Raw genomic sequence first — 12,520 nt, forward strand, 5'->3', positions numbered from 1 at the left:
AGTGTATGTGGATGGGAGCTCCACTGTGAACGGCTGTGGTGCGGGGATTATCTGTCAGTCTCCTGAAGGAGATAAGTACGAATAAGCACTACGGTTCAAGTTTCAGGTCTCTAACAATGAGGCCGAGTATGAGGCCCTGCTGGCCGGCATCCGGTACTTCAAGGCGGCAGGGGCAAAGAAGATATCCGCCTGCTCTGATTCTCAATTGGTTGTACTCCAGGTTAATGGAATGTACGAGGCCACTCATCCAGCCATGATAAAATATTTGCAGGCGGTCAGGAGTGAAGTTGGGTCACTTGAAGAATTTCATCTAACTCAAGTGCCCAGGTCTTCAAACAATCAAGCGGATGCTCTGTCCAAGTTGGCATCATCCGCCTCCTGTGAAACGCCTCGGTCAGTTTTCTGGGAGGTCATGGAAAAAAGAAGTATATCTGAGGAAGACCCCATTGGAATTCTTGACCGAAGGTCAACCTGGATGGACAGCATCCGGGCCTATCTTGCAGACGGCACGCTCCCTGGCTCACCACAGGAGGCGGCTGTTCTAAAAAAACGAGCAGCTAACTTCGAGTTGCGACAAGGAGAGCTCTTCAGGGCTGGCTTTTTGAAACCCCTATTGAAGTGTGTTACCCCTGAAAAGGGTAAGGAAGTCCTCGAAGAGTTGCATTCGGGATTCTGCGCCTCCCATATAGGCGGCAGATCCCTCGTGGCCAAGGCCAGGCGGCTTTACTTCTAGCCAACCCTGGAGTCGGATGCCATGGATATGGTGAAAAAATGTGACAAGTGCCAAAAGTTTGGCAAGCTCATCCATCGTCCGGCTACAGACGTGACGGCCATCCACAGCCCAATACCCTTTGCCAAATGGGGCATGGACATTCTGGGGCCATATACGACTGCACCAGGCGGCAAGCGCTATATATTGGTGGCTGTGGATTACTTTACCAAGTGGGTAGAGGCGGAGGCAGTAAAAAACATCAAGACTAAAGATGTCATTTCCTTCATCTGGAGGAATATAATCACTCGTTTTGGGGTGCCCATGTCTATGGTTTTTGACAATGGTCCTCAATTTGAGACGCCTCAACTCAAGACTTGGCTGGGAGACCAGGGGGTCTCAAGCTTCTTTGCATCAGTCGGCCGGCCGCAAGCAAACGGCCAGGTCGAAGCCTTCAACAAGTTAATCTCAGACGGGATTAAAAAGAAAATTGAGCGGGCTGGTGGCCTTTGGGCGGATGAATTACCACACGTCCTCTGGTCCATCAAAACGACTGTTAAAGGGGCAACTGGAGAAACCCCATTCCTTATGGTTTATGGAGCAGAAGCTGTTTTGCCCATTGAGCACTATGAGCCGACTCTTCGAATCATGCTGTATGATGAAGAGGCGAACTGGGAGGCCATGCGCCTAGGATTGGACTCACTACCAGAGCGCAGGGGCAATGCTGCCTTGCGCCATGAGATATACCGTCTGAGAATGACTCGGGCTTACAACAAAAGAGTACACAAGCGTCCTCTCAAAGTGGGGGACTTTGTGCTACGGAAAATGGAGGCAGTCGGTAGGGCGAATGAACAGGGGAAGCTAACCCCAAATTGGGAAGGCCCCTACCGAATCTATGAGGAAGTAAGAGACGGCACCTACCGCCTGGAAGAACCAGACGGCAGGCAGCTGCCCAGAACTTGGAATGTAGACAACTAGAAAAAGTACTACTTCTAAGTACGAATGTAAAGACCTCAATTTGGTAATCTCAAGTTTTGTTAATGAGAATATGCTTTCATTTCCCGACTTGTCTTTTTATTTAAGTTTCTTAGTGTCGCCTGTATACAAAACAGACGGCCAATATGTTTGGAAAGCGTCTGTCCCAACAGCAGACGCCCCAATCCCTCTGAAGGAGCCGAATGTTTCAGAACAGTCGTTCCTACGAAATCCATCAAGTTTACACCAACACTTGACGAATATTTACTTAATCATTTAAGAGGCCTAAGGCCAGATAATATCATGATGAGGCCCATGGCCGGATGTTAATAAACAAAAAGAGACCGAATGGTCACAGTCTGCTCCAACATAAGTATGACCGTCTGCTCCAACATGAGTCAGATAACCGGCGACGTCCATTCGGGCGAATTCGTCGAGGAGAAGCATCTCCCATTTGGGTGGCGCATTGCTCTACGAATATATCAAGCGGCCCTACCGAATGCTAAGGCAGCATTCGCAGTCGTTTGTTTTAATCGAAAGTGAAATCTAAAAGACCCGAATTTTCTCTCTGTTCTAGCGTAGTTCAGAAATGGTCACTGTTTCACAAGTAGAGGCTAAGCGAGGCATGAAGCCGGATGCGCCTGTTATTGCTCAGGGGTAAAACAGGCGGAATATTTGATTAATATACGAGTTAAGTTAACTACTTGGCACTTATTGAGGCTATTGGCCGGATGACGCCTGATCCTTGCCTATGGGGCAAGGATCAGGCGGACAATTATTTTTAAGAAAATTGGTTAAGTTACAAACTTAGCATTTGATCTCAAAGAGGCCTATGGCCGGAGGCGCCTGTTTTTTCTTATGGGGCAGAACAGGCGGAGGTTTTCCCTTAGCAAATTAGCTAAGTTGGAAATTTGAGTTTAGTTCGAGCCAATGGCCGAATGAACACTTATGTTTGCCAATTCTGGATGGACGTCTGCCGCGTGGATTGGGGCAATCACCATAGTGATTGATTGACTTAGAAACCATAAATACTCTTCTAAGTATCAACAATTTCTAAGTCAATTAATACAATAAACCGAAACAACTCGACATCCGTCCAGGGGCAAGAACATTCGCATGCTATACAGGTTATAATACTTAGCCAAAAAACATGCAATGAAAAATTCAAAGGACAGAATATGGATAACTTCAGCCAAATGGCCGAATGATTCAAATTAAAAAAGACCAATCGTCACCAGACGATTGGTTAAGATTGTTATCTGGCAAAGCCAGAAAGATTGTCAAATTACCCGACCCCTCGGTCGGTAAAGATACAAATACTCGGCATGCAGGCCGGAAAAACAAAGTACTTGGCCATTCGGCCGCAGAAACAGAAAAAATAAAAAGCTTAAGTGATCAGGGGAGAGCCTCTTCATTGGCAGCCGGCCTGTTGTCCTTCGGCTGCTCTTCATCATTTTTCTCTTGCTCCTCCAGCTGATCTTCCTCCTCACCACCAGAGGACGACTCCCCAGAAGAGTCGGACCTAGAGCTTTCCTCGGTCGCAGCATTCTCAGCCTCTTCAATAAGACGAGCGTCGAATGCTTTGCTGCCTTCATCAAACTTGGATTTCCAAGTCTGATAGTCTGGGTCCGGCTGCACAGCCGCCCAAGTGTCCCGCACGATGGCATCATAATCGCTCATCATTTGCTTAACAAGAGCCTCTCTCTCTTGCTCAGCCACAGACTCAAACTTGGACTTCAGCTGGTGCTCCTGGTTGCTGAGGCGCTGCTCCAGGCGGCCCACCTTGTGCTTGGCTCTCTCGGCCTCTTCTTTGGAATCTTGAAGAGGCTCGAGCTTCTCCTTAAGATTTGAAATTTCTTTCTTAAGGGAAGTGATGCACAGGCGGGCCGAGTCCAGGTCCTTCTTCACCTGCATGTTGGCTTCCGCCTGCGAATACATCATATCAAGCGTCAGATACTCATTCTGAGCAATATCAAATTGAGCTCGATCCAAGGCGGACTCGGCCCGAGCTTTAGCGACTGTTACCTCTTTGGATTTCTCCTTGAGGGGTTGCCTGAGCCCTTGGACGCGCAGCATGGCCTGCAAAAATAGCCGAATGGTTAAAACCAGGCGGATAAAGACTTGAGCAAAAAAAATTTGCTTAAGTTAAGACTCATACCTCGCAGAGGTTCCCCAAGATGCCATCCAAGTCCAGGGTGCCGACTCCTCTGACAGACGCCTTGTCGTCAGGATCAACCGCCCTCAGCATGGACTTGGCCATCTGGATTACAGTCGGCCTCTGCACAGGAACTGAGAAGGAAAGAAAGTTAGAAAAATAACACAAGTATATTTGAATGGAAGAACAATAAAGACGAATGGTTTTTACCGTCGTCCTTCGGTTCCTCCTCTCTCCCCAGACTCCTCCTCTCTCCTGCTGAGCCGACAGCAGCGGTGGGTTGCTTGAAGCCACCCTTCGATGCCCTCTGGGCATCCGGTTTGCTGATCTCCTTTTCAGCTTCGAGAGAAGAGGCGTCTGGGCCCTTCTTGGGCTTATGAGCAATGTGCTTCCGGCCGCCCTTGCCGGATGCGCTCACATCACCCGCCCTTGTCTTTTGGACCTTAGGGTCGGATGGTTTTGAAGGAGATTTGGAAGGCGTACCCTACATCAACGCAAGATAAACGCAAGTTAGAAATCATTCGGGCAAATTTAATATTGGTCAGAAATGAAAGTATAACAATTTCCTACCTTGGAGGTGCTGCCAGTTTTCTGCTCGTCCACTTTGGTGTGAGTGGTTGCTTCTGCCCTGTTTAGGACATTCGACCTGTATGGAGCAGCAGATACAGCCGGCTTCCTTGTGGCCGAGAGCTTCTCCATTGCTTTATCTGCAAAAATGAACAAGTATTAGCATCATTAAACAAGTACTGAAAAGCAAAAGTAAATTGCATATAAAACAAACGGCCGACTACCTCTCGGCATTTCAGAACTTAGCCCACAGGCGGCTAAGAATGTTCCTTCTTCAAACCACTTGTACAAAGGGAGATAGCATTGAGGGGTGACCTCCTTGTCCCCCTCATCATTCGTCCACACGGACACGGTAAACAACCCCGCGTCCATGATCTCCTCCTTTGCTCGCCTGGGAATAGGCGGCAATGCGCTCCTGCCTGCTAGGAAAGGTGGATCCTTATTCCACCTGTTATACTTTTGGTTCAGGCGGCTGTCGGCAGACTTGACTATATAAAACTTAGTCCTCCAGTCTTTCCACTTGTTCTTTATGCCAACAGCCATCATGTACCCCTTGCAAGTGGTCAAGGTGTACCAGCCCTCACCGCCCCTAGCAGGCGCCCTGCTCAGATAGTGCATGTGGGCGAACGCTTCAAAGCTCGCCTCCACCTACAGCATCTCACAGGCGGCAACGTACCCCAGAATATTGATCCAGGAGTTGGGTACAAGTTGCCAGATACCCAGTTGGTATCCGTCCAAGATCCTCTCCACGGCCGGATGGAGAGGGAAGCGGAGTCCAGCCTGGAAGGCCGCTTCATAGCAGCCGAATGCTTTGTCCTGATAGCTGGCCAGACTCGGCCAGGTTATGGTGTCGCCCTCGTTAGGGACCGACAAAGTGTAGCCATAGCCTAGGACGACCTTGCGCCTAAAATTGGCAAGGCCGGATGCCATGGCGCTCCGCCTGCCTGGCGGAACATGCTGATAGTAGGGGGCTCTCTCCAAGCGCCTGGAAGCGCTCGGCTCGGCCCAGCTTTCCCCCCTATCCACTGCCAGAGACTCTCTGGCAGAATCTATATTTGATCTAGCCTCCTCTGAAGTTACGGAGGCATTCTCTGAAGAAGATGACGAGGCCGACTCGTCACCAGAGCTCTCATCAGAGCTAGGGGACCGTCGACTGGTGCCAGCGGGGTCCTCCCCTAGACTCTCTTCCGGCGCCTGTCCAGAAGGCCCGGGTTGATATTCTTCATCCGCCTCCCCCAGGATTCCATCACTGGGAGTTCCACAAGATGTGGGCGAATGGTAATAGGGGGGGTAGGAGGAAGATAAGGATGGCTGTCAGGATTTTCCGACAGCTCACTTCGAGGCACTCTTATTGAGCCGTCTGAAAAAACAGTCGACCCATCCGAATGGTAGAAAACTCCATCGGAGCTACACTGCCTTGCTGTTCTTTTGGTTCTTGCCATAGTGTCCTGCACAGACACGGAAACGGTCGGATTCGGAGAAGTTCGCAAAGCGGGGTCGTTGGCCAAGCATTCGGCACTGCTAGTTCTAGATTCAGCCGTCCCCGGTGACCGGCTGATCACTATCCTACGCCGTGCCGCATGCAATTGGGGAGCCATTTTTCGAAAACCAAGAAAAAATGAAAAGTAAATGAAAAAACAGGCGTTACCTTTAGAAGAAGGGTGAAAGACGCTTGGTGTGCTGAAGAACAGTCGGAAAATTGGCCGAGTGTCGGATGCCTGAAAAGTTAAAACACTTTGGGAATTTTGAGATTCTCTAAGTTAAAAAAGTCCAAGATTCTCCAGAGATTCGCAAAGGTGTGAATCTAAGGGGGGGTCAAACCTCACTATTTATAGGGGGGTAAAACCCTAGTTTTTCCCTCCAGTAATTTTTGAATCTGACCACTCAGATACTGACACCTGTCACAGGAGTCACGTGCAATGCACGTGACCCCTGTGAGGGGTAAATGATTTGGGTATTTTTTACCCGGCCAGGTGGCCCAATCAGATAGCGCCACGTGTCCTCCACATAGGTGCCAATTGGACCTATGGAATGATGACACGTGGAGGCTGGACTCTTCTCCGTCCTATGTGGACTGAAGGTCCAGCAGGGACCATTCAGGTGGCGACACGTGTCACTCAAAAGGTGCTTCAGAATCCTTTTGGGCACAGTAACACGTGTCACTCAGGTATTGGCCCTGGGATGGCGACCTTCTAAGGCCCAAATCTCGAGGCGCCGCAAAACGGCGTGACCTAATTCCTAGGTCACCTGATCCTAGGAGGGCACACTTTTCAAAAAGACCCTATAAATAGGGACATTCTGTCATTTATGAAGAGACAGAGACAGAGAGAGAATATACACACAATACGAGACAACACGTCACTTACCATAGAGCTGTCTTTTTCAAGGAACACACAACACTTTACCTGAGCTCGGAATCCGAGCAGATAAACTTTACTTCCGCACATTTTATTACCGAACGTTTACTAACTTAATCTTCGGAGGCGGACCACCGACCATCCGGCGGTCCGTTAGCTTTGCAGGTACAGGCATCCTCAGTTGAATCCAGTTTCAGTGTTGTAACTTTGCCAAGGGACAAAAACCCCCGAAACAACGGGCATAGCAAAATCCGTTACGAAAAGATTATTCGTAATGGGCAATATATCTGATCGTTACAAATAGTAATTATTCGTAACGGAAAACATAATGTCCGTTACGAATATACATTACCCGTAACAGACAAAATAATGTCCGTTACGAATATACATTAACCCGTAACGGACAAAATAATGTCTGTTACGAATATACATTACTCGTAACGGGCAGTTGCCCGATACAATAGACTTGTAAGGAGTAAGCCCATAAAATTGGACTATTAGGGTTTCAATAATAGCCGTCAAACTTTTACTTTCTCTCTCATCTCAGTTCTCTCTATCTCGCTCTCTCTCTTTCCTCACTCAATCTCCTTCCTCCGTTTTTCTAAGGAATTCAAAGCGGTTTTGTTCAGATCAGTTTTGCGCGATTATGTTAGAGATCCGGAATAACGACGAGAATAATTTCTTTTCTTCTTCTTTGAGGTATGATATTTTTAATTATATTTTTGAATTATAGTGTTTTTAGCTTACATTATTTGGGTTTTTGCGAAGTTTTTTTTCAGTTTTTAAAAAATTATTTAGATCTTGAAGATCTGAGTATATTTGTTGAATTATGAGGACTGGAGTAGTGTTGATTGTGATAACGAAGATGGTAAAAATGAAGGTTCTATTAATGGAGTTCGATAATTTCAAGCCAAATCTTCTTCTTCGCTGCCTTCTCACTACCCGGGTGAAATTAATGTGAAATTTTATTGTTAATTGTCTTCCTTGTATACTCTTTTCTTCAATTGTATTTTTTTAGTTACCTTTTTTCAGGTGTCCAATAATTTTTCTTGTCTCTGTTAAGATTATAGATCTCACATTGCGAAGGAGTTATCTGATATATTTGTGACGGTATTTTTTTTGGTAGCTTGTTCCTGCTGCTAGTAATGGTGATTCTAAGGTGTTTTATTTGAAGATGAAGGGAGATAATCATAGGTCTTTGGTTGAGTCTAAGACTGGTACTGAGAGGAAATAAGCAGTTGAGAGTACTCTCCCCGCCTACAAGGCTGCTCAGGTATAATTACTATTTTTTCCAAATTTTTCTTCAATTAATTTGGTAGATCTGTTTATTAGGGTACGAATTTGGTTGTTGTTTGTGTTTGTTGTGTTGATTTGCTATGATATTTGCATTTTTGTGGAAGTATTGAGTTTTTGAGGAATTATTTGAGAACTTGATATGATTTTAAGCCGCCTGTCCAATATTGTGCATTGAATTTGGATTATGTTTCAAATTTTGGTAGACTACAAAAATTGAGGTATGCTGTAATTTTCTCATTTATTTTTACAAGATAATTAGAATTTGGACATTGAATTAGAATATTCCATTATTTACTTTTACTATGCTCTTGCTCAACAACACGTAAATCTCTTTTTTTTTTAGGGCCAAGCTTATTGACAAAGCTCTTGCCTCTGGGAAAATTTTTGAGGATGAAGGTTTTAACTACATCAAGGAGTGTTTTCAAACTAGTACAGTTCACTTCATTGGTTTGCTAAGTGATGGAGGTGTTCATTCTCGTCTTGACCAGCTACAGGTATTGATTTTCTTGAATCATGAGTCAAGTCTATGTAGGTTTTCATTTTTGTATTTTGTTATCATTTTTTTATTTCTACAATTTGTGCTAACTTTTGTTTTTCTTACTTTACAGTTGCTTCTTATCAGTTGTTATTGAAAGGGACCGTTGAACGTGGTGCCAAGAGAATCCGTGTTCATATTCTTACTGATGGCCGTGATGTTTTAGATGGTTCAAGTATAGGCTTTGTAGAAACTCTTGAGAATGATCTTTCACAGTTACGCGAGAAAGGTATTGATGCCCAGATTATCTGGTGGTGGTCGCATGTATGTTACTATGGATCGCTATGAGGTTAGTAGTCATTATAAGTTTTACAGCTTGTTGGACAATGTAGTGCATTATGTATTTGTACTTTGATTCTTGTGCCCACTGTCTTCCTTTTGTATTGTTTTCAGAAATTACACATTATGGGACAATGTTTGCAGACGAATATTCCATATTTGACCGTTAGACATCACATTATCAGTGAAATATTGACGTTTTTAGTAAATTTTTTTTTTGTGCTGCTTCTCTTGATTGATTCCTTTACTGGTTTTGTTTATCTAGCTCAACATAAAGACCTCTAGTAGACTAGCCATTTTGCACATTTTACTTCCATAAATACCATATATGCCCCTCCCCATTGTATTCTACACACGTGAAACTCACAACTTTCTTGCCTTATAGTGGTAATTTAGCCTAATGGGAAAAGACTTGGACTAAGACCATCTATTGTATCCATTAAAATTCCTTTAACTGCGCTTTTTTGTTAGCCTACTTGGATAGGAGTTACCAAATTTGTAAGTTTTCTTTATCCTCTAAAAGAGGTTTGTGAAACTGATGTTGCTGTTGCATATAGATTGGATATGCTCCTAAAAGCTTGATTCTTAATGACATTTGGCAGTAATATTGATATGTACATTATGGTATATGGGTCTTCGTTTAATTTCTACATGCTGGAAGTATACTTAAGTTGAGGCCATAAATGATTTTTATTTATGGCTGTATGCAGTGAACATTTGTGGATTTATCCTTTAATCCAACCCAAACCTTCTTTTTTTAGTATCCCTATGCAGCTTTTGTCCTTTACATACTTGATTTGGGTGTAGTTGATACTGATTTTTCACTTACTGCATAAATAATTCTTTGCCGAGTGCATTTTAACTTGTTCAAGTTTGTCCATACTCCAATTAATTGTTTGTGCCTCTTGCCCTTTGTTTTGTAGAATGATTGGGAGGTTGTGAAGCGAGGATGGGATGCTCAAGTGCTTGGTGAAGCTCCATACAAGTTCAGGAATGCAGTTGAGGCTGTCAAGAAATTGAGGGAGGAGACTTAGGCTAACGACCAGTATTTACCACCTTTTGTTATTGTGGATGAGAATGGAAAGGCTGTTGGTCCGATAGTCGATGGAGATGCTGTTTTCACATTTAATTTCTGGGCTGATCGCATGACTATGCTTGCAAAGGCGCTTGAATATGATAAATTTGATCACTTTACTAGAGTTTGTCCATACTCCAATTAATTGTTACTGAATGGCTCTGCTATTTCTTTGATTTGTTAGGTTGAGGCATTGGGTGAAATTGAGCTTGCGACAAAATTGTTGAGTGATGATATGGGAATGCAGGTACACACTTGCCTTTATGCCTTTTTTTTGTTAGGATACTTATGATAGCCTGTTCTCTGGGCCAATTAAATTGGTGTAAATAGGTTCAACTGATCTTCCTGTCAGATTAAGTACTATATATTTAGCTTCTTGATCATCACATTTTTTCCTCTCGAGTATCTTATTGACTTTCAAAATTATCGCAGGATGATCCCTTGTATGCTCAGTATGAACGACTTCATTGTCAATTGATACATCTAGAAGTAAACTTTAAAAGTAAAGGACAGATACAAATTTAATTTATTCGATGTTGCAGATCAAGTACGGGGCCTTCAGCAAGAGCTTGAACTGATGCAACAATAGCTTTGGACTAAGAAGTTAAATAGCTTTGGACTAAGAAGAATCAATGAAGCAGAAGGTTTGGACTAAGAAGATCATTAAAAAGTTAAATAGCTGGACTAAAAAAGAATCAATGAAGCAAAATGTTTTTAGTTATAATTATTTAGGTGATAATAAATGTAATTTTTTTTTTGCTGATTGTATAAATATGAAGTATTATTTTTATCTAATTTAATTAATAAAATAATGGTGCTATAATTTTTATGCAAGCTAGCTAAATAGCTAATCCAGCACAGCAAGTGCTGGATTTTTTTTAAAATTGTGGTAAACACTATTTGTAACGGGCAGATATAATGCCCGTTACAAATAACGGGGTTATTTGTAACGGGCAGTTGAAATTCCCGTTACAAATAAGTCGTTATTTGTAACGGGCACTTGAAATGTCCGTTACGAATAACGGGGTTATTCGTAACGGGCACGTCAAATGTCCGTTACGAATAATGGGTTATTCGTAACGGACACTGCCCGTTACGAATAACTCTAGCTATTCGTAACGATGGCATACGTAACGCCCGCTGCCCGTTACGGATATACCTTTTTTGCCCGTTACGGATAGCTATTTTTCCACTAGTGGAGAACCTTGCGCCGTGAAATGATGGTGGTTTTATTGTCCCCGAACGTGGGTTGTAGTTGGTCTGCTTGTCCCCGGACGTGGGCTGTAGATGGTCCGCTTGTCCCCGGACGTGGGCTGTAAATGGTCCGCTTGTCCTCGAACGTGGGCTGGTTGTAAATAGTCCGCTTGTCCCCGGACGTGGGCTGTAAATGGTCCGCTTGTCCCCGGACGTGGGCTGTAGATGGTTCGCTTGTTCCCGGACGTGGGCTGTAGATGGTCCGCTTGTCCCCGGACGTGGGCTGTAATTGAGACCTGCAAAATAAAATTTGCCAAGGGACTCGTATAGACTATGATTGACTTGACCAACTGACTTGACCAAGTTTGACATGACATGACATGACATGTGTATGACTTGTGATTGTGTGTGTATAGTTTGAGTGTGTGTGTGTGCAGACACAAGCAACCGAAAATGCAAAAGAAAAAAAAAATTTCCATCATTTTTGTCATAAGAAGAGTGGAGGGTACCGACTTTCTCCTGAAAAAGAAAGACGTGAAAAATGAAATTTTATTTTTGAACTTCCCTCGATATTTGGAAAAAGTTTTTGAACTTCCCCAAAATAAAATAATGAAAAAGGAAAGAAGTTTTGAACTTCCTCCTTGAGCAAGACAAAATGAATCGTATGGATTGAATTGCTTGTCCTGAAATAATGTATGCATGATGCATGTTCTTAGGCCAGGAGGCTAAGGACAATTACATCAAGTGACACGATAGATGAATGAACTTAAGTCATGGAGCTAAGCATCATATATGGTGTAAAGAAGCGATCTTGAGCGTCACTTAGGTCTGGAAGCTAAGCACGTATATAGATGAAGTGATTATGAACGTTGCTTAGGTCAAGGAGCTAAGAACGATATGATTCGTATTATTACAAATCATTGATATAGAAATGTTACTCAGCACATTATGCGATGCATGAAACAATGAACATTGCTCAGGTCAGGAAGCTAAGCAAGTATACAATGTTGTCTTGAAAGATGATGAATCATTCGCGGTAGGGAAACAAGATTTCATGATAAAGGGTTCCTAAGGGAAAGATGATATGGATATGTATGTGTGAGTGAAGTGTATGAATGTGACATTAAGGCTGGCTGCAAAGGTTATGGTGATGGAAATATATGTGAGAAGAATAAAAGATGATAACTTTTTAGGCTGGGTAAGCTAATGTGATTTGGGTTCAAGCCACCAAGTCTAGCTCTAAATGGGTAAGGATATAGAGATAAGCATTGGATATTCTTTTACTCGATCATGCATAGATATGAATATGAATGTGGCCGCACCTCAATGTGAGGTTGCCTACGTATCCGTTAGGAATCAGGCCGAACGTAGCTCTAAC

At 43.7% G+C, this 12,520-nt stretch overlaps 2 long non-coding RNA genes across 6 annotated transcripts; both read left to right on the plus strand.

The window, feature by feature from the left end:
* Positions 1-7,237: 7,237 nt before the first annotated feature.
* Positions 7,238-9,843, plus strand: LOC145585487 (uncharacterized). 4 transcript variants are annotated; one of them, XR_014100673.1, is made up of 5 exons: positions 7,238-7,462; positions 7,890-8,036; positions 8,403-8,553; positions 8,682-8,883; positions 9,797-9,843. It is a non-coding gene; the product is annotated as an uncharacterized LOC145585487 (long non-coding RNA). The 4 variants fall into 4 exon arrangements; XR_014100671.1 differs by lacking the exon at positions 7,238-7,462 and adding an exon at positions 7,591-7,720; XR_014100672.1 differs by lacking the exon at positions 7,238-7,462 and adding an exon at positions 7,655-7,709.
* Positions 9,844-9,991: 148 nt separating this feature from the next.
* LOC145585504 (uncharacterized) lies at positions 9,992-10,771 on the plus strand. Of its 2 annotated transcripts, none has more exons than XR_014100675.1 (2): positions 9,992-10,195; positions 10,491-10,771. It is a non-coding gene; the product is annotated as an uncharacterized LOC145585504 (long non-coding RNA). The 2 variants fall into 2 exon arrangements; XR_014100676.1 differs by having other exon boundaries at positions 10,134-10,195; positions 10,381-10,771.
* The last annotated feature ends 1,749 nt before the right edge of the window (positions 10,772-12,520 follow it).

The sequence above is a fragment of the Chenopodium album genome, chromosome 2 (assembly GCF_948465745.1).
Source record: "Chenopodium album chromosome 2, dcCheAlbu1.1, whole genome shotgun sequence".
Lineage (NCBI taxonomy): Eukaryota > Viridiplantae > Streptophyta > Magnoliopsida > Caryophyllales > Amaranthaceae > Chenopodium > Chenopodium album.